At 35.6% G+C, this 19,773-nt stretch overlaps 1 pseudogene; it reads right to left on the bottom strand.

The window, feature by feature from the left end:
* The window catches only part of LOC132371299 (protein ILRUN-like), a 362,845-nt pseudogene that overhangs the window by 153,864 nt on the left and 189,208 nt on the right, over positions 1–19,773 (bottom strand).

The raw sequence follows: 19,773 nt of genomic DNA on the forward strand, positions 1-19,773 counted from the left end.
ATCAAGTGGCATTCAACAACAAAATGGTTCAACATGTGCAAATAAATCAATGTGATACATCAAATTAACAAAATGGAAGATAAAAACCATATAATCATTTCAATAGATGAATAAAAAAAAAATTTGACAAAATTCAACATCCCTAAAGCAACTAGAGGAAGAAGAATAAACAAATCCCAAAATAGCAGAAGGAAAGAAATCATAAAGATCAGAGCAGAAATAAATGAAATGGAGACTAAAAAACCATAGAAAAGATCAGTGAAACTAAAAGCGGGGTCTTTGAAAAGATAAATAAAACTGATAAACCTTCAGCTAGGCTCATCATGAAAAAAAGGGAGTGGGCCCAAATCAATAAAATTAGAAATGAAATAGGGGAAGTTAGAACCAACACCACAGAAATGCAAAGGACTATAAGAGACTACTACAAGCAACTAAATGCCAATAAAATGGACAACCTAGAAGAAATGGACAAATGCTTAGAAACGTACAACTTTCCACGACTGAACCAGGAAGAAATAGAAAATATGAACAGACCAATTACAAGTACTGAAGTTAAATCTGTGATTAAAAAACTCCCAACAAGCCAAAGTCTAGATGGCTTCACAGGCAAATTCTACCAAATATTTAGAGAAGAGTGAACACCTATCCTTCTAAAACTAGTCGAAAAAATTGCAGAGGAAGGAACACTTCCAAACTTATTCTATGAGGCCACCATCACCCTGATACCAAAACCAGACAAAGATACCACAAAAACAGAAAATTACAGGCCAATATCAGTGATGAATATAGATGAAAAAGTCCTCAACCAAATACTAGCAATCTGAATCCAACAACACATTCAGAGGATCATACACCACATGAAGTGGGATTTATCCCAGAGATGCAAGAATTTTTCAGTATTTGCAAATCAGTAAATGTGATACACCACAGTAACAAACTGAAGAATAAAAACAATATGATCATCTCAATAGATGCAGAAAAAGCTTTTGATAAAATTCAACATGCATTTATGATAAAAACTCTCAACTTAGTGGGTATAGATGGAATATACCTCAACATAATAAAAGCCATATATGACAAACTCACAGCTAATATCATACTCAATGGTGAAAAGCTGAGAGATTCTCCTCTAAGATCAGAAACAAGACAAGGATGCCTACTATTGCCACTTTTATTCAACAGAGTACTGGAAGTCCTAGCCACAGAAATCAGGTAAGAAAAAGAAATAAAAGGCATCCAAATTAGAAAGGAAGAAAAAATCTGTCACAATTGGTACAATAGATGACATAACACTATATATAGATCTTAAAGATTCCACCAGAAAACTGTTAAAACTAATAAACAGAATTCAGTATTCAATTCAATAAAGCTGCAGGATATAAAATCAATACACAGAAATCAATGGCATTTCTATACACTAATAATGAACTATCGGAGAAATTAAGAAAATAATCCCATTTACAACAGCATCAAAAAGAATAAAATACCTAGGAATAAATGTAACCAAGGAGATGAAAGAAAGATATTCCATATTTGTTGACTAAAGGATTAAGTACTGTTAAAATGTCAATACCACCCAATGCAATCTAAAGATTCAATGAAACCCCATCAAACTTCCAGTGTCATATTTCACAGAACTAGAACAAATAGTTCTAAAGTTTGAAGGAAACCACAGAAAACCCTGAATAGCCAAAGCAATCTTGAGAAAGAAGAACAGAGCTGGCAGAATCACGCTCCCTGACTTCAGACTATACTACAATGCTACAGTCATCAAGATAGTATTGTACTGGCACAAAAACAGACACATACAATGGAACAGGTTAGAAAGCCCAGAAATAAACCGATGCACTTATGGTCAATTAATCTACTACAAAGGAGGCAAGAATATACAATGGAGAAAAGACAATCTCTTCAATAAGTGGTGCTGAGAAAACTGGACAGCTACATGCAAAAGAATGAAATTAGAAAATTCTCTAACACCATATCAAAAGTAAATTCAAAATGGATTAAAGACCTAAATGTAAGACTGGATACTATAAAACTCCTAGAAGTAAACATAGACCATAAATTCACTGACATAGGTCTTAGCGATGCTTTTGTAGATGTGACTCCAGAGGCATGGGAAACAAAGCAAAAATAAACTAATGGGACTACATCAAATTAAGAAGTTTCTGCACGGTGAAAGAAATCATCATCAAAAGGCAGCCTACTGGATGGAAGAAGATATGTGCAAATCATATATGTGACAAGGGGTTAACATATCCAAAATATATAAACAACACATATAACTTTTTAAAAAAATAAACAATCTGATTTAAAAATGGGCAGAGGATCTGAATAGACATTTTTCCAAAGATGACATACAGATGGCCAACAGGCACATGAAAAGATGTTCAACATCACTAATTATCAGGGAAATGCAATTCAAAACCATAATAAGATACCACCTCACACCTGTCAGAATGGCCATTAATGAAAAGACAAGAAATAACAAGTACTGGAGAGCATGGAAAGAAAAGGGAACCTTCATACACTGTTGGTAGGAATATAAACTGGTGTAGCCGTTGTGGAAAACAGTACGGAGATTCCTCAAAAAATAAAGAACAGAATTACCATATGATCTAGATCTAAAAACACTAATTTGAAAAGATATATGCACCATTATGTTCATTGCGACCTTATTTACAGTAGCAAAGATATGGAAGCAACCTAGGCATCTATCAACAGATGAATGGATAAAGAAGATGTGGTGTATACACACACACACACACACACACACACACACACACACACAAACACACACACGCAGTGGAATACTACTCAGCTATAAAAAAAGAATAAAATCTGACCATTTGTGACAACATGGGTAGACCTTGAAGGTACTGTGTTAAGTGAAATAAGTCAGAGAAAGACAAATATCATATGATTTCACTCATATGTGAATCTAGATAAATAAAAACAAAACATCTTCATAGATACAGAGAACAGATTAGTGGTTTCTGAAAGGGAATGGGGTTGGTGGCTGGCAAAATGGATGAAGAGGATCGACTGTATGGTGATAGAGGTTAACTAGACTTGTGGTGTTGATCACTTTGTAGTGTATACAGATGTCAAATTATAATGCTGTACAGCTGAAACTTATATAATAAAAATATACATGTTGATTACATTTTCAGAGATTTATCTAAATCTTGATTATTCTAACCAATCACTGTGACACCATAATTCTTGCCAGTGTTTATTTGCAGACAAGAGCCAATAGGCCAAGAATATGAGAGTTAAATCTGAACTCTTAATTATATTATTGAGCCAATAAATTGATTGATGCTGGATCTCCCTATTTTAATATACTGAATTTGAAATATTAAGTCATTCTATTAATTCAGGATCTTTGCACTGGATCATCTGTTACTTGCACCTAAGTATAACTAACTGATATATTTCCCCAATTTTTACCATTAGTTATCTTACTCTTGAATATACTTTTGGTGGTATTCTTGGTGTTATTCTTATACTTTCCTAATTATAAATTTCTAGAAGTAAATATATGTGATCTATGGTTAGCTGATGTTTATATTGTTAAAGCTCTTGGTATTTACTAAACAAGTATCCTCTAGGAAGTTTGTATTATTATAATCAACAGCATTCTACAATCACCAACACTGGGATGATGATGATGTTAATGATGACTGTAACTACTACTACTACTTTTATTTTTTTATTTTATTTTTTTTTAACATCTTTATTGGACGATAATTGCTTTACAATGTTGTGTTAGTTTCTGCTGTATAACAAAGTGAATCAGCTGTACGTATACATATATCCCCACATCCCCTCCCTCTTGCGTCTCCCTCCCACCCTCCCTATCCCACCCCTCTAGGTGGTCACAAAGCACAGAGCTGATCTCCCTGTGCTATGCGGCTGCTTCCCACTAGCTATCTATTTTACATTTGTACTACTACTTTTTAATCTTGTTCAATGGTAAGGCTCCAGGTCCCCTAAAAAAATATTTTGCCTCTGAATTTCAACAACAAAGACCTAGAGTAGATTTTTTTTCTGAACACTTTGGATCTAAAAACATGATTGACAAAATTATTGTTTTTAACTGAAATCAAATAGAAGGCTTTAAAAGTTACCTAAATATTGCAGAAAGTAGACATAAAAAAGAAAGTGAGAACAAAAATGAAATGGCTTGATTGAGAATCTAATATAGTATATATAAAAAGATTCACACAGAAGGATTGGAATAAATCAATGAATGTAAAAACAGAGAGAGAAAGAAACACATTCATACATAAACAGTACTCAAAATGAATAATATCAATTACGTTAGAACTCTGTTAAAAATTATTCAACATATACTTCCATAAGTTGTCAAACTGTTAACCATTTAGGTAGTAGAATAAAGACATTTTCAAACAGAAAAAGATTCAGAAAATTTACCTCTTTCATACACTTTTCTTAGGATGTTGCTTGAAGTTGTGCTCTAGCAAATTCAAAAGATAAACTCAGAAGTAATAAGGGATGGTATCTAAGAAGATATGGGTTTTAGGAAACAGTGGCTCCAACCTGAAAAACAAAAGAAGGGACATTCCAATTGACAAGTGAAAAATTAGTAGTGTAAGCCTATTATTTTAAGGCAGGATGGTGACTGCCAAGGAGAAAAAAAATCAAACAAAGTGATCTGAAAGACTTACGAATTGACTTTGTAGATAGTGTCTGAGGACCAAGAAGGGTGGAATGAGGGGTGGCTCTTTTTTCATTAATCTCCCAGCACAAAATTTTTGTTTACTAGATGAATACATTTCTTTTATGTGAATAAAATAAAATAAATTTCAGGAATAAAACCCATTTTATTACAAGTGATAGTTATTAATACAATGCGTTCATAATAATAAATAGAAGAATACTGCACATCATTAAAAATTTCTGCATCCTAAATCATAAGCAAATGTACTGTGCATATACACACAATACTTACTGTTTTACTCATCCATAAATATAATAGGAACTCAAAAGTTTTGTGGAATGCTTGAATAAATCCCCTCATTCACTGATAACACTGTGGATTTCTACCTTAATGAATGCTAATATTACCGAAATATTTTTGCTTGGAGAAAAACTTGTTAGTCAAAAATTCATGAGAACACATCATGATCTGAGAAATGTAGTACGTAGTGTCATGGCAGATCCTTACTATGGCTCCAAGAAACTATGCTTTTGAGTTTCAGACAAGAGTTTGTTTTGATAAGGCTCACACCACCACTCTCTACTTTCACCCAAACTCTCTTCCACTCTTGTTGACTTGTCTTTTCCTTTGCCTTTTGACTAGCAGACAAAAAAAATCAGAAATTCCCTCATCATGATGAGACACAGATGGTGGATGCATCCATACAGTAATTTAAATTATGGCAGAAAGTCCTGCCTGCTTCTAACGGTCTGCTCCAATCAGACCTATCCAAGTTTTTAAGAGAAGAATATTATTAAAGTGAATATCCATTTGAGGAAGGCACAGAGAGGTATCTTAGTCATTTCACATTCTCTCAAATGCAAATACTAGTTTCTTAGTTTAGATTAGACAGAGAGCAGTCTAATTTGAAACGGAATATATATAAGTGGAGTGACTGTAGTTTTTCCCAAAAAGGAGGTGGAGGGGGGTATCCAATCAAGGCTGGTGGGGTGGGCAGGGGAGTGCAGAAATCTTCACATATGTCTATCTTAAAAAAAATAATTTGGTAAGAAAAGAGAGGAAAGGGACATAAACACAAGTAAAGCCTAATTGCAAATTTCCCCAGGGCTCTAGCAAATTTCCCCAGGGCTCTTGTCCAGGGACTTAAAGTGGAAAATTAAAAAAGAAAATAGGAAAGGAACGGCAATAACTGGAATTCCCTAGAAACATTTGGAGAAAAGTAGTTCAAGAGTTGATTTTAGGAAGGGATATATTGGTTTGAGTTAAAAAAAAAAAAAAAAAAACCTCAGGATTTTTGGTTTACCGGTATAGTGTTTCCATGAAAGGGACATAAATAAAAGTAAATAAAACATTAAAATATCAGCTCTTCCCACATGTGACTATAGAGCTTAAAGATTCACTTTGCTTTGATGAAACAAGCTCTGTGGGAGATTACACTGCAAGGGCATTAGATGCGGAAATGGGTATATCTGGGTAGCTCTTTATCATTTAACTAGAAAATTAAACTAGAATGGCAATGTTAAACTTATTAGTGGGAGAAAAGCACTCAATGCCATTTTGCATATTAAAATAATATACTTCTCAACAAAACAAACGTGTTCTACCCAAAAAAACTAGTATTTAATCAGCAAAGTAAACTGCATTAGCATTTTGCAAAGGTACACATGGTGTCTTCTCCTATCTGCATGCTTCTGTACTTGTGTTAAGCATTTTCACTTTTGCCAATGGTATTATTTTTCCCTTCCTATTTAGTCACAGTGGAATACGATCAGAAACAAGGAAAATTTATCTTGTTCTCCATATAATCATTCTGTTTAATGATATTGCATTGTGTGTTTTTTTACAAAGCAAACCTCAAAGATCAGTCTATTTTCCAAGCAATCTGATAAATTGTCTTCGAGGATTTTTTATAGACCAATTTAGCAAGCTTTCATCAGATGTGCACATGGTACCAATAAAAATGCTTTTGTTGCCTTCCTGAGTTTGGCAGTACTGCAGACTCATACTTCCAATGGGATATTTCATCATTTGTAATGAATTAACATCATACAACATGATGGGTGATATAGAGAAAATTGGCTGGAGTAAACAAGTCAATAAACATTTACTATTAGAACCATGTTAAAAATATGACGTGAGAGAGTCTATCCCATAAAAGCCATAAAGGAGATGTTCACAGGCCTGAGAGACCTCTGAAATTTGCTGTTATTTCTTTTTTATACTTTCCTGTATACCGAAGAAGAGTGGGAGTCATATGAAATTATTTGGATGTATTGGCAAACAAATTCACAGAAGGGGAAACCAATACTTCTCTATATGGTTTGCAATATGTATTGGGGGAATTTGTTTTCTAAAAATAGTTCATTTTTGAGAGATGTAAAAAGTGATTTACAGTATTTTGACCAGTCTGAACATTATTAAAATCCCAAACAATGAAATTAGTAGCTTTTAGGGAGAAACTAGACTATCAAATTTCCTAAGAATCTGAGAAACAGCTACAATCCTTATATGTAGCAGTCATCAATAGACAATCATAAAATTTTTGAAATAGAAAGGAACCCAGAGATCATAAAATTCAATATTCTACTCCTTATACCATGCTGTTTTACTCATTCAGCAGGGACATCTGATACTCCACTAAAGGCAAAACCACAGAGATGCATCTTTTTTTCCATGATAACCTGTCCATTCTCATAGCATCCAATGGCTATATAACGATGTAAAGCCCATCACTTATAATTTAACAAGTATTTGTGGGTTACAAAAAGAAATTTTAAATCTACAATATTAAATAATCTTTTTTGCTGAAAAATAATACACTTTTATTCATATAATTATATGCCAAGTATTTCAGTGTTACAAAGGCTTTTGTTTAAACTTTATATTTAGCCTAAATATACATTTGAATCACTTTTGGCCCTTGGTAGTTTGTTATGGCATCATCATGACTGATTGACACCAAAGGCCTGTATGAGTGATCAATACAATTTTAATCACCTTTTGTATTAAAAGTAAAATACTCAGGCATATTGAAGAAAAACCCAAGGTTTCATCTATCTTTCCTATTTGACTATAATTGCAATTTTTTTCTCCATCTTGATCCCCTTTCCCTTGAGTAAATCATATGTCATTTTATCACTCTACCATAAAAGCATTTTATAAATTTCAGCCAGAAGCAAATTTCAGGTTTATTAATTCACATATCAAAAATCCATTTAGTACCTACTGTGTGCCAGGCACTTTCCTTGCCCTGGGGATGTAGTGGAGACAGTCAAACTTCTCTTGAGATTTACATTCTTGCCCTTTCAATCTGCATATTCAGTTTTCTTTAGCTCAAGGAAATTGTCTTCTTTTATTTGTCTAATTATTGTCCTTATCCAGTTCTTTTCTCTTTCTGAAAGTCCTAATATTATCATATTAGATATTCTGAATCTTCTTTCCAAGTCTTATATTTTCCTTCATGCTTTTTATATTATTTCATTTTTGCATGACACTTTGAAATATTATTTCTACTTGATTTTCTGGCACAAGAGGCACTGTCTTACCATTCATGAATGTGTACTCATTAGTCTGGAAAACAACATTTTTCAGTTCCAGGATGTGTGTTGGTGTGATGTAATGTGCATCATTTTCCACAAGAAAGACAAAGACTTCGCCCCTGAGGGCTGGCTGGGCAGTGGAGGCAACTGGAGGAAGTTCTCCACTCAACCAGTTCCTAGGGCTCCCCCAGACTCAGCAGCAGAAGCAGGACCCAGCCCAGGCAGCTGGCTCTTCCTCATCTTCCAGAGAACCGGGAAGAGGGGACACGCTTACACCTAGGCCAGGCAACCTCCCTTGAACAGCGCTCTCTCGGCTCTCAGTGGGCCTCTGGGAGGAAGTCCAGCAACGGCTCTCTCCTAGAACGTGCATACAGTCCCAGGTCTTTTCTGCTCCCCGAGATGCTTGGCTCAGGAGAGGTGATGGAGGAATGTGTGTGCAGCTGGATGAGTAAATGTATGTTCAACACCACATCTTCCCAGAACCTCTTTGGTGGAAACCAGAGGACTATTTTTTTTTAAAGGGAAATCTGATCATATAACTTCCTTTCTTAAAATATATCAATAGAACCCCACTGCTCTTAAAACTATTGAGGGAGATGCAAGAGGGAAGAGATATGGAAACATATGTATATGTATAGCTGATTCACTTTGTTATAAAGCAGAAACTAACACACCATTGTAAAGCAATTATACTCCAATAAAGATGTTAAAAAAAAAAAACAAAAAAATAACCAAAAAACTATTAAAAATGGCTTTTGAGTCCTAGTACCCGCAGATATTGATTATTTCTAAACCATGTTTCCTGCTATTTTCCTTTCAGCCAATCCCCCTGGATAGACAGACTGCTTTCAGGTCTCTCTATCACATTCCTTCTCACCTCAGAGCCTACTCTTCTGTTTTCCCCTCTGCCTAGAGTTCTCTTTCTCCTTTCATCTGTCTACTGTTTACTCATCATTTCCGTTCTTCCTTTTTTCCTTAAACGTGTTCTTACTGAGTTCCTATTATGTGCTAAAGTGTAGTTATACACTGATGATCAAAATTGATACCATCTATGTCTTTGTGTAGCTTTTAGTTTACCAGGAGCAACAGACCAAAAAAAAAAAAAAAAATGTGCATAAAAATATAAAATCCAAACCATCATGAATTCAATGAAAAAAGAGAGAAGATACATTTGTTCAAGGACACAAGGTTAACTGAGTGAAGAATTTGACATATGAATTCATATCTCCCTGTTTTTAAAAACTCTGGCCTCAATCACAATATTATTCTCTATTTAATAAAATTATATTAGTTTACTTTCTGTACCATCATTTTATATTTAATGTCTACTACTTAGGATATATTCTGAACTGTTCATTGCTATCAGTCAGAAAAATATAGCAAATAGCAATAGAGGGAGGGAAAGAAAGTAGACTGCATTACTGTTTACAATTTTTCACACCTCCCTATTTTTGTCTGCCAAGTGACTTTGCAGACCTGCCTAATAAGAGACTGCTTTATTTCTCCACCTCATGGATGCTGGGTACATACATTAATAAGTGGCTAGTTATGCAGCACTGTTTGTGACAATAGTTGACAAATACAGTACACACCCCCAAGTCCATTCCAAATTTCTATAAACCTATTGCTATTTTTAGTCATTAATGTACCCCAGAAGTTCATTTAAAGATATTTATTGAGGAACCATTATCTCAAAACACTTCTTTTGTGGTATATTAAAATGAGAAGTATAAATTACTTATTTAAAATAATTATGGGTTCACATTTTCAATAGCAACCTCAATAGCGAAACACTTCCACCCTATATCCAAAAGGTAACAGTGGAAGCAAAACTATTAATTAAAAGAGAAACATAACCCTATCTTGTTTTAATGTTAGGGTTTATTTTTTGAGATGTAGGAAAATGAGGTTTATATCTCTCCATTTAGAAAAAAATGACTGTCCTTTTCCTATTTAGAAAGGCATTTGTATTTATATTAAAACTCCACCATACTCCAATGGAAGTGGGGTTTGGAGCCCAGAATTTTATTGATGGTTTGGTACTATAGGTAGAAAGATTACTGAATAAGCCTCCTAATTCAAGAAGACTGTAACAGAGTTGATGGTTTGAAAGGCTAGTGGATGATTAAAATAAAATGTAAAAGTCAAAACAGGTCAAAGATGGACTGAGATGATTTTGATATGGTACCATTCCCATAGAAGACAACCCCTCTCTGATACTATCTTGAATCACGTACAAACACACTGGCCCCATTTCTCCCTAAGTATCACTCTTTCTCTGCTCCATTTAACAGAAAATCTTCTCAGAGTAACTGTTTATACTTACTATCTATAAGGAGAAGTTCCTCTTCTCCTATTCTCAATGAAGATGTTCCAATGAGACTTTTACACCACAACTATTCCTATCAAAATCACCTATAGTCTCTACGTTGCTAAATCCAATAGCAATTCTCAGTTTTCATCATCATTTACTTATCAGCAGTATTTTACACATTAATCACTCCCACTTTCTTTTTTATTGAGATATAATTGGCATCTAACATTATATTAATTTCAGGTGTAGCCACTTTCTAAAAACTACTCTTCAGTTGTATTCCATGGCACCACACTCTCCTAGTGGTTCCCCTTTTATATCAATGGTTACGCCTTTTAGCTTCCCAATATCTCAACATTGTAGAACCTCTGGACACAACTTTTGGATTATTTTCCCTTATTTAAATCCACTCCTTGATAATCATGGCTTTGAATATTATCTAAATGTCAATGAACTATAAAAGTATTCTCCAGCCTAATCTACAAAAAGGGTACAAATGAACTTATCTACAAAACAGAAATAGAGTTACAGATGTAGAAAACAAACTTATGGTAACCAGGGGGGTAAGGGGGGGGAGGGATAAATTGGGAGATTGGGATTGACATATGCACACTACTATATTTAAAATAGATAACTAATAAAGACCTACTGTACAGCACAGGGAACTCTACTCAGTACTCTGTAATGACCTATATGGGAAAACAATCTAAAAAAGAGTGGATATATGTATATGCGTAACTGATTCACTTTGCTATACACCTGAAACTAACACAACATTGTAAATCAGCTATACTCCAGTAAAGATTAAAAAAAAAAAAAGTATTCTCTGGCCTGGACCTCTCCCCTAAATCCCCGAATTCCAGACTCATACAATACCACCTACTCAAAATCTCTACCTAAATATTCGAAAGGCATTTCAAACTTAACATTTCCAAAACAGAATTATCATGTCCCCCAAAGCCTGTTTCTCTTGAAATCTCCACCATCTTGTTACAACCACACCACTCTTTAGATGTTTAGGCTAAAACTCTTGTTGTCATCTTTGACCCTTCTTCTTCTTTACTAACCAACATTAAATTTCGCCACAAATCCTGTCAGCTCTACTTTCAAAATATATTTAAAATTCAAGTAATAATTTACTACATCCACCAGAATGACATGATCTTAGCCAACACTATTTCTAGTCCAGATAATTGCAATGGCCTCCTAATTTTTTTCCCTTGACTCAAATGTGTATTCCCCACAGAGCTTCTGGGGGAAAATTATCCATATCTATATCGACATCAATATATAGATATATAGACATATATCTTTTAAAATGCCAATCATATAATGCTGTTTCTATGCTTCAAACCCCTTTAATGGCTTTCCATACCACTCAGAGAGAAAACAAAAATCATTACAGCATCCTACAATGTTTTGCAGGATCTATACTTTTCTCCTCCAACTCAGTTAGCTCTGTGATCTCATGTCCTATTATTATCATTCCCCTTATTCATTCTGTTATAGTGCCACTGGATCTTTGCTCTTCAAACACACTGGGCAATGTAAACCTATAAGCTTTTCTATCTACAGGTGATTAGTTTTTGTTTGTTTTGCCTAGAAAGCTCTTCCATCAATAACACCTGAACTCTTCTCCCTTAGGCTTTGTTCACAAACGCTTCCTCTGATCAGACATTTCCTAATTATCTTATTTAAAATTGAGCCTCAACATTCTCTTCAGCAATTCCTTTCCTTATTTCTTGCTTTGTTCTCATCTCTGACACTTACTGATATCTAACATCATACCTTTTCACTTAATCATTTTTGTTTTGTGTCTTTTCCCAGTAGAAGGTAAAATTCATGAGAGCTGGAATTTTTGCTTTTTATTTCTCTGTTATATCTTCAGAGCACAGGATGGAATAAATATTCAATGAATGAATAAATAAATGAATGAATTTCATGAGTCCTGCTTTGCTGAAATCATTGATGAATCAACTAGCCAATTAGCTGAAACTGTCAAAGCAGATTCCGGTGTAAAACAGGAATAAGAATATAGCTTTCCTAATCTTTAGACATCCTTACACCTCGATGTTTCATGATTTTTGTGGAGATAGGGCATATATTAAGTAAGAGAATGAAATTATAGAAGTGCTTACTTTCTCTTTCTTCTCCTCCAGGTGGTGATAGTATAGGAAGTATAGTTGATGTTGCAGAAAGATAGTTCTGCCTCACCAAAGCGGAGTATAATGGACCATCGGAAACACTGCACACTAAAGTCTTAGGTATGTCTTCCTAAAGGTTGCGTGATAACCATCCCATAGGATGCATGCTGTGTAGGCCTAGGGTTGCCTTTTAAAAAACAAACATAGTCCTAGCATGTGCATAGATGTTTATAGCAGCAAAAATAAAATTCCCCACAAGCAAAAACAAAAAAAAACATGATAGCTGACTGACAACCACATTGATTTATTTCATGTTAAATGTAAAGTTTGATGACAGGATGGTTTGCCCTTGCAGGTAGTATTTGTGAGGAGATTACCTAACATCACTGAATGTTAAAATTCTATTCCTGCCCAAAGCTGTGCCCACATTATTTTTCACTAAACACTTTGAGGATTTATAACGTTATCAATCTCAATGCAGTTTTTATCTGCTGTGCAAAGAGAAGAAGTTGAAACATCAGGAGTATGTAGTCTGGATGCTGAGGAATAAAAGCAGCAGAGCATGTGTGTGTGTGTATGTGTGTATGTTAAAGGGAAGAAACTAGAAAGAGGAAGTAGGAAAATATACTTGACTTCTCAATCATTTTCATTCAAAACTGTATGGTATGTGAAAACTGATTTGCTTATCTATGTAGAGATTTTATTTATATTTCTGGATTCTCAATTTACTTTGACATTTTTAAATACCACTATTACCCTTTATTTATTAAAAGACTGAAGAAAAAGACACCTGATTTCCTATCAAATCATGAAAGCTGAGTAGATAAAAGTGTAGAACTGAGTAAATGAATTTGACAAAAATGGAAACTCACAGAAGTGAAGAGTGAATGTCTTTCACTTCCATGAACTGCCAAATAACACATATCAAGTGTTTGGAAGGGAAGCCAGCTGGTACCCAGATAACCAGTCCTGTATTACGTGGTAAACCTTATTCCTCCCTTGACACCATAACATAGTTAACTCCACAATCCTTTATAAAAACATTAGTAAACAGAGAGCTCTTCAATATCCATGGAAAGAAGCTGATCTAAAATTTGAATAGTCATGAATTAGGAAAATGTATGATAATTGCTGTGCCTTGCCTCTTGCTTTTCCATAAAAAAACACCACTTGTCTGAGAACAGAAATGTTGAATTTGGGACCTTAGAGTGACTGGCAGATAATAGAGCAGGACATCCAGATGAAGTACTTGGCACAAGGTAAAAAATATCCTAGGCCAGGAGACTTTGTACTCCCAAACAAACTCAAGGGAATAAAGCAGCAAGGGGCTGTATACATTTGATAATTTAGAGGACAGCAGATAATAACACAACCAAAACATGGTTAAAAATGAATACACCCAGCAGGAAGAACACCATGGTGGCTCAGAAAATAGAGAAAGTGAAAAACTGGTTGTAAACATCATCAGTGTGTTTCATATAAGGTACTAATTCTATCTCCAATTGAACTTATGCTATAGGGACACTACTATTTTGTTTTAATTGAAGTATAGCTGATTTACAATATTGTGTTAGTTTCAGGTGTACTGCAAAGTGACTCAGTTATATATATATTTTTTCGTACTAGTTTCCATTATAGGTTATTACAAGATATTGAATACAGTTCCCTATGTTGTGCAGTAAATCCTGAGAAAACAATGATGAATAAGATAGACAATTTTTCCAACTCTCAGAACTTTCAGTCTATTGAGGAATATACAAAAGTGAATATATAATTACATCACACAGTTTTAAGTGCTCTGAATGGAGAAATATAGAGGACACCACGGAGGATAGAGAAATGGGAACTAAGCGAACGTGAGATAGGTGAAGGGGGATAGGCAGGAAGCCTTCCAGAAAGTAATGTTCCATTGATTGTGACATAAAGATTGAACAGAAAAGTCTCTGGGTTCAATATTATGGCACATAAGATAGCTCAGAGGCTAGTGGAGAATTTAAAGATTTGAAATAAATGGAGTTTGGGGTTTTATAAGGTTTTTGTTTGTTTTTTTCCCATGGAAGAGTGAGAGCTGAAGTAGAAAAAGCGAGCAGACATGTGGCCATTTTATGGATACACTGCATTTCTAAAGTGCTCTACATTTTTTAAAGATCTATCAAATTGGTGTTCTCCTTTGACTCCCTTTAACACTGCTAAGATAGGTGGTGCAGTTAAAACCATACTCTTTCACTGTTGCGGAAACTGAGGCTCATATGATCTCGCAAGGTCTCAAGGAAGAGGATGCCAGAATGGGAATTAAAATCTGTAGGTCTTGACTTAGTTAAGTTAGTATGCCATGTTGCCTTCTCTCCGCTCATCTTCTAGAGAAAGATACACAACTGATCCTGATATATTTAGATTCTCTCTTTGCCAATGAAGTACTGACAAAATTGACTGCAATTTAACGGAACTAAAAAAAAAAAAAAGGAGGGAATATAATGAAGTCTCTCTTGAGGAACTATCTTATATTCTGCTGTATTAGGGTTTGTGTGTTAAGTGACAACATTTTATTCTATTGCAAGATAGTATGCAAAGCAAACTCATGGTCACTCCTTGAATTGGGAAAAATCTTTAGTTTCTGAGCATAATCTATAATTTGCATTTGATTTTGTAATTCTAGGATGAGCTAATTATTGAGGCTGAGAAATAATTTTATTTTATATACTAACAATGTACACACAGAAAAAAGATGTCAATTACAGCCACACTGAGAAAGTCAGTGACAAGTTGGCATGAGAAAAAAGGGATTTTACATCTGAGGTACAAAGAAATTGCAGTTTGAAGATGATGCCAGATTTTGGATATGAGAGGGAGGAAATGAAGTGTAATAAAAAGTTTATATATAATATCTTAACTTGGAATAGAAAGCTTAGTTTCTTAGTTTGGTTCCATTAATTCACACGAACATACCATGTAAACTCATTATACAATGCTCTTTTCATCTGTAAAATGGGGGGGAAGGGTGGGGTAGGAAATGACATCTTTACTCAGTGCCTAGGGAACCTGTGGGACTCAAAATGGAATCTCTTGGAGCATTTCTAAATAGAAAGTATATACAAATAAGGTATTAGGAGAACTCGAATGAAGGACAGGGCAGAGAAGAATCGCCCCATCTGAACTAAAAGTAAAGAGATGGAAAATAAAGTTTTTCTACAAAATCTTAAAAAAAAATAACTTCCAAGTAAGATGGGGTTTAGTTTACAACTTTTGGAAACCAAAATTTCATTTCAGTGCCTCAGAGTATAGAAAAATCATTTGAAAAATGGATCTGCCAGACAATCTTTTGTGTTCATCCTCTATTTGAGGGGTTCCCACAGCCCCACAGGAAACGGGCCACACAGCAGGAGGTGAGAGGCGGGTGTCTGAGCAAAGCTTCATCTGTATTTACAGCCACTCCCCATCGCTCGCATTACTACCTGAGCCGCCTCCTGTCACATTAGTGGTGGCATTAGATTCTCACAGGAGCGCAAACCCTACTGTGAGCTGCGCATGCAAGGGATCTAGGTTGTGCACTCCTTATGAGAATCTAATGCCTGATGATCTAAGGTGGAGCTGAGGTGGTGATGCTAGTGCTGGGGAGTGGCTGCAAGTACAGATTATCATTAGCAGAGAGGTTTGACTGCACAGAGACAATAATAAATCCATTGCTTGCAGACACATCAAAACCCTATCAGGGCTTCTCTGGTGGCGCAGTGGCTAAGAATCCGCCTGCCAATGCAGGGGTCACGGGTTCGAGCCCTGGTCCGGGAAGATCCCACATGCCACGGAGCAACTAAGCCCGTGCGCCACAACTACTGAGCCTGCGCTCTAGAGCCCACGAGCCACAACTACTGAAGCCCATGTGCCTAGAGCCCGTGCTCTGCAACAAGAGAAGCCACTGCAATGAGAAGCCCGCACACCGCAATGAAGAGTAGCCCCCGCTCACCGCAAGTAGATAAATCCCGCACGCAGCAATGAAAACCCAACACAGCCAAAAAAAAAAAAAAAAAAAAAAAAAACCTACGATTCTCAAAAAAATTTCTTAAAAAAAAAAAAAAAACCCTATCGGTGAGTGGCAAGTGAAAACAAGCTCAGGGCTCCCAGTGATTCTGCATTATGGAGAGTTGTATAATTATTTCATTATATATTACAATGTAATAATAATAGAAATAAAGGGCACAATAAATGTAATGTGCTTGAATCACTCCAAAACCATCCCCCCACCTCCCACCCCTGGTCCGTGGAAAAACTGTCTTCCACGAAATCAGTCCCTGGTGCCGAAAAGGTTGGGGGCCGCTGCTCTATTTCATGACTTTGATGGTATTGTGTATTGCCATTTTACCAGTGTTTAAGTTTTTAAGGGTTGTTAAGGTCACCATGTGACTCCATTTTGAATTTACTTGTATTTGTTAAATAACATTTACTTGTATTTGTTGAATTTACTTGTATTTGTTACATATTTTCATGGTTTAATCAGAGAACAAGAAATAAAATTGTTCGTAGAGCACCAGCATATATTTTGGGTCTAAAAAATAAAGCGTATAGTTTAAGAAAAATAGATAGTTTTTCCATTTAATTCATTACCCCTTCATTTACAAAAGCAAATTGATGAACATGGCAGCACTAATCCCAATATACATGATTATTCCTAAACAAAGCTTTAATATATGACATTTTCCATGACTTATTTGAGATAGCTGCTTATCACAAGATTTATGAGCAATTCTGCCACATAAAAACTTGAGACCTTTATAGTCTGGGTTTGGTCAAGCCTCCAATATTCTCACTAATTCAACTTCTATTTATCATTTGTACACCTTCCCAAGCCACTATCAACTTCATGCCACTATTAATTTTTTCCTGTACTTCTGCTTCCTTCATCTTATTTACAATAGGAAAACTCTACCTCCCTAACACGTTACTCAATATTTGTACCACTATTCCATTAAGCTGCTCATCTCCCTACTCCCATCTTCATAGATGCTACTGGGCTTTTCCGATGCTCATCAAGGTAACAATATACTATTAAAATATATTTTCTAACATTGTCAAATATTTCTGTAAACAATAATTCAACTTCTCTGCTTTAACTGAAATTTTACTTTCTCTTTCAGCTGCCTTTGCTGGAGAGTGCTCTGTTTTCTAACTTTCCCAGTCATTAAAATACTTGGTAGACTTCCATGCTAATTATAGATCACACTTCTGCCACCACCAACCAGCAATCACTTCTTGAAAATCTTCACTAAACCTTAACTCCAACATCTTCACATGCGGTGTCAGTGACAGACACTCAAAATTCAACCCCTCTCCTTGAGGACTTCATCAGCAAGCTGACGGGCTTCAATTGCCACCTCACTAAAGTTTTTTTACAACTTCAATATCAGCAGCAATGAACCTTCTGCTACCTGAGATCAGACTTCCTCAATCACTTCTACATCTTTCAAGGTCATTTTTATATCACTTAGTTCACCTTTTACTAGAGATAGGCTATGATATCCATCACGTTTGGAAATAATCCATCTCAATGAGCTCACATTTGGCACCCAAAAATATCATGTATTTATTGAACCTATTCTTTACCTTTACTGTGATTTCCCATCCTATGTCTGTTTCCATTCCTCATTAATTAGTCTGCCCACTACATTAATTGATTCATGCTTGTTTGATTGATTCATGCTTGTTTGATTGATTCAGATAATTATTATTAATTGTTGCTGATAGATACCATACCAGATTATTAGGATTTGAGAAATTCATGACAGAAATAAAGATTGGTAAACATGGCACCTTCCCTTAGGGAATTTAATTCAATAAGTTCTAGGGAATACAGTTTCATGGGTTGAATATCTAATATTTAGCAAAACAAAAATGAAGCAATGCCAGGTGGAGCTCAACAGTGAGCCTAAGGTCTGTGTCCTGAATCTCTGTAAAAATCTGTGTGGAGGATAGAATAAGATCCAGAAGTTTCAGTGTAGAAATGGAAAGGTTACAAGAATTGTAGACAGGCTGAAACAGATCAGAAGAAGGATTTGATGAGTAGGGACGAATAGTTTGTACCATGGCATCTAGAATATTGCCCAACAAAGACCAGCTGGGAAGTCACATCTCAGTGGTCACCCACATAGGATCTGGACTACACCAGCTATACCACAGCATAGATGGAAGGGGAAATGAAAAACAAAAGAAGAATCAAGGCCTTCTTACCCCTGTCACTATGAGAACACAGAAGAAACTGGTATGTTATGAGGTCATCTTGATGAATTTCAGAACAGGATGAGGGCATTTGAAAGGCAGAACATTAATCTAAAAGTGACTAAATCAGGGCTTCCCTGGTGGCGCTGTGGTTAAGAATCCGCCTGCCAGTGCAGGGGACATGGTTTGAGCCCTGGTTCGGGAAGATCCCACATGCCGCGGAGCAACAAAGCCTGTGCGCCAAAACTACTGAGCCTGCGCTCTAGAGCCCGTGAGCCACAACTACTGAGCCTGCGTGCTGCAACTACTGAAGCCCGCGTGCCTAGAGCCAGTGCTCCACAGCAAGAGAAGCCACCGCAATGAGAAGCCTGCGCACCACAATGAACAGTAGCCCCCGCTCAACGCAACTAGAAAAAGCCCGTGCGCAGCAAGCAACGAAGATCCAGTGCAGCCAAAAATAAATAAAAATAAATTAATTAATTAAAAAGTGACTAAATCATTAATACAGATTTTTTATATTTGTAGAGACTATGACATCATATAAAGCTGTATTTTATTTCTCCATTTAAAGTCCAGCAAGGTGTAAAGTTGTAAATCTGGATCTTTATAGAGAACATAAATGCTAAATTTCTTATGCATGTGTAAGGAGTAGTATGAGTAAATTTGTATTTCTGCTATTACTATAAATTTTCTCTTCAGTACATAATATCTCTGTCCTATGACATCAGAAAGATGAGTACAAAATAAATATTTTCTAAGACATACCAAAACTTATAGCATCCAATATATATTGTCTTTCGAAGTCATCAGCTACCTGACACTTGTTCTCATGGGTTGACATCTCTTCAGAGTAGCAGCTCATTTGGAATTACCTATAAA

This window comes from Balaenoptera ricei, chromosome 9 (assembly GCF_028023285.1).
Source record: "Balaenoptera ricei isolate mBalRic1 chromosome 9, mBalRic1.hap2, whole genome shotgun sequence".
Classification (NCBI taxonomy): Eukaryota; Metazoa; Chordata; class Mammalia; order Artiodactyla; family Balaenopteridae; genus Balaenoptera; species Balaenoptera ricei.